The sequence below is a fragment of the Pteropus alecto genome, unplaced genomic scaffold, assembly GCF_000325575.1.
Source record: "Pteropus alecto unplaced genomic scaffold, ASM32557v1 scaffold139, whole genome shotgun sequence".
In the NCBI taxonomy this organism is placed as follows: Eukaryota; Metazoa; Chordata; class Mammalia; order Chiroptera; family Pteropodidae; genus Pteropus; species Pteropus alecto.
The window spans coordinates 2,314,997-2,317,943 of NW_006443567.1; the positions used below are offsets into that span (position 1 = coordinate 2,314,997).

Below are 2,947 nucleotides of genomic sequence, written 5' to 3' on the forward strand. Positions count from 1 at the left end.
TCTGACTGGTTCCCTTTTATAATTTCCATTTTTATGTTTTTTTAGTTCTTTGTTAAAGTTCTCACTGAATTTATCTACACTTCCTGTAAGTTCATTGAGCAGCTTTATAACCAGTGTTTTCAACTCTGCATCTGTTAGGTTGCTTGACTCTATTCTTTCTGGGTCTCTGTTCTATTCTCTCATATGGTTTCTGCTTCTTTGTCTTTCCATTTTGGCTGCCTTTCCATGTCTGTTTCTATGTACTAAGCAAAGCTCCTATGTCTCCCTGTCTTATTAGCATGGCTTCGTGTAGTAGGTGTCCAGTGGCACAGCCCTGAGAGGGGATCAGCTGCAGGCCAAGTTTAGCCCCAGCTTGTGCCCCTCCGAGACCACCTGTAAAGATTCAGCAAGCAATCCACAGATGCTGTGCTTATTGTTGCCTCAAGAAACCACAGCAGAAACCAAGGCCAGCTGCCACTAGTGTGAGTCTTGGCATTGCTCAGCAAGGAGCACCTGACCTGCCGAGGATACACCTGGATGTGGTTTGGGTAGGGCCGAGAGTTGGGGGAGGCGGAGTTTCACATAATGATAACAGTGGGCGGAGTGACCTCTGTTATCCAGTTTAATGACATCTCAGCTATGGCAGTGCTGCGTCCGCACACTGGACAGTGGGGAGGGCTCAATAGAGGAACAATGGATACTGCCGGCGCTTCTGTCTGAGAGAGAACCTCGCCTGCAGCCCTCGCTCTGACAACTCAGTGTCCCCCTGTAAATCCTTGGTGCCCCTGTGCAGCAGAGCTGGCCCTGGTGCTCAGAGAAAGCAGGTCCATCACCACGAAAGTCCACTCTCAGATGTGGTCCCTTTTAGAGGCGTCTGCAGCTGCTGCTGCCACAGCATGTGTCCCACTCAGCAACTCGGAACCGGGCAGCCTCGCATCCTTGCCCTGTCTTACCTCCTCCCGTTGCAGGGTGATTTCTTATTTCTCTCCCTAGTTATAGGGCTTGTTCATCTAGATCCCAGGTGACTTTCTTTGTTATTTGCTCCGTGATTCTGTCACGACTTTGATTTGGTTACCGTAGGGATGAAGAAAGCCTCTATCATTTATACTATTTTTTTCCTCCTCTCATTTTATGATTTTTTTTTATTTGAATGCTGATTACCCAGCTATATTAATTTGTAAAAATGCTTTGAGCTGTAATCTTATGACATGTATACTTTCCTTCAATTATTTTGATTTTTTAAAGGTAGAGGGCCTTGGAAGAAGTCTCTGTTCCAATCTATCATAGCCCTAGAACAATTAATAAGACAGGAACAGCTGTCCCCTTCAGTTTCCACCCCCTGTAGCAGTCCTAGAAACAGAGCTCCACTGGGACCACAGAGGCTGGCCTTTGGAAGAGGGTTTTGGAGAATCCAAGCTTTGTCTTTGGCTCCCTGTTACCTAAGGCTTCTAGTGGAAGCATCTCACTTAGGCCTACCCCTCCCAGAAACTTCCCTTCATTCTAAGTTTTCCGAGCCTTGTCTTCATCTCTTCTCTCACCAATTAAGTGCAATGTTTCTCTGTTCTATGGCCTGTCCTCTCAGGACGCTGCTTTCTGCTCCCAGAGATATCTGAAGACAAGGCCATAAGTAACAGATACAGCTAACAGTGGGAATTCAGAACTCTCAGCTGGCAGATAAGGGATTTTTGAGTGCAAACACCAACACCAATAACAACAACAACATAATTTTTTTTTTAAATATTTTTGATCTGCAGTTGGTTGAATACGAGATGTGGAAGCCATGTTTATAGAGGGCCAACTATATATGTATTAAGATATATAACTGTGTTTATATGTGCTTGTGTGATTATTTTCTTGCTTGGTGTTCTGTCCACACAGATCTGTAGCACATGTCTGAGTATATATATCTATGCAGATATCTGTACATTTGTGTGTATAAAACTACATAGATTTTTATATATGTCTGTATATACATATAAAAACACCCAGCTGCATAAAAATCTCCAGCTTGGAATCCCACTTCATCAGCTCATACTGCTACAAATCACACCCACTCATTTCTTGAAGATTTTTCACTCCTGGCACACTACCACTCCCTCCAACACTACTCCCACCCTAATTCCTGGAAATTTCAAAATACACACAGATGATCCTCCCAACACCCTGGTCTCTCAGTTCCTTGAACTTCACCCCTCCAACATTTGCAACCTTGACCCCACCCTCAGCCATTCACTCCGACAGCCCAATTTTTATGTGTTATCCATTGCTGCACAACAAACCACTCTAAAACTTAGTGGCTTAAAACAAATATGATTTATTATTTTTCACAATTCTGTAGATTGGCTGGGTGGTTCTTCTGCTAGTCTCACCTGGGTTCACTCATGCTCCCAATGGTGAGTTGGCTGAGCCTCTCTCTCCATGTGATCGTCCATCCTCAAAGAGTTAAAAAAAAAAAAGTGATGGTAGCATACCAAAAAGGCAAAATAGAAGCTGCTAGGCCTCTTGAGTCTGAGGCTCAGAGATCATACGACATCACTTCTTCTTCATTCTTAAGGTCAAAACAAGTTACAGAGTCAGCCCAGGTTCAAGGGATGGGAAAATATGTGTATACTTTGTTTTGGGGGGGTTGTTTGTTTGTTTGTTTGTTTGTTTTACACCTACAGCACCTGGTCTCCCATCCAAGTACTAACCAGGCCCAACCCTGCTTAGCTTCTGAGATCAGATGGGGTCGGGCTTGTTCAGGGTGGCATGGCCGTAGACGGGACAGGAAAATAGACTCCACTTTGCCAGGAGGAGCTGCAAAGAATTTGTAGCCATTTTTAATCAATTACATCTAGGCCTTGCTATGACCAATCTCAATTTCATAATCACCCTCTCTGATCACCACCTCCTATCTTTTCAGCTCAATCCTTCTTCTACTGTAAATCTAGGAATCCTTCAACCCTGCTGAGACCTCCATTTCATTGAT

At 44.1% G+C, this 2,947-nt stretch overlaps 1 pseudogene; it reads right to left on the reverse strand.

Moving 5' to 3' along the window:
• Positions 1-2,633: 2,633 nt before the first annotated feature.
• Positions 2,634-2,739, reverse strand: LOC112472915 (annotated as a pseudogene).
• Between the last annotated feature and the right edge of the window lie 208 nt (positions 2,740-2,947).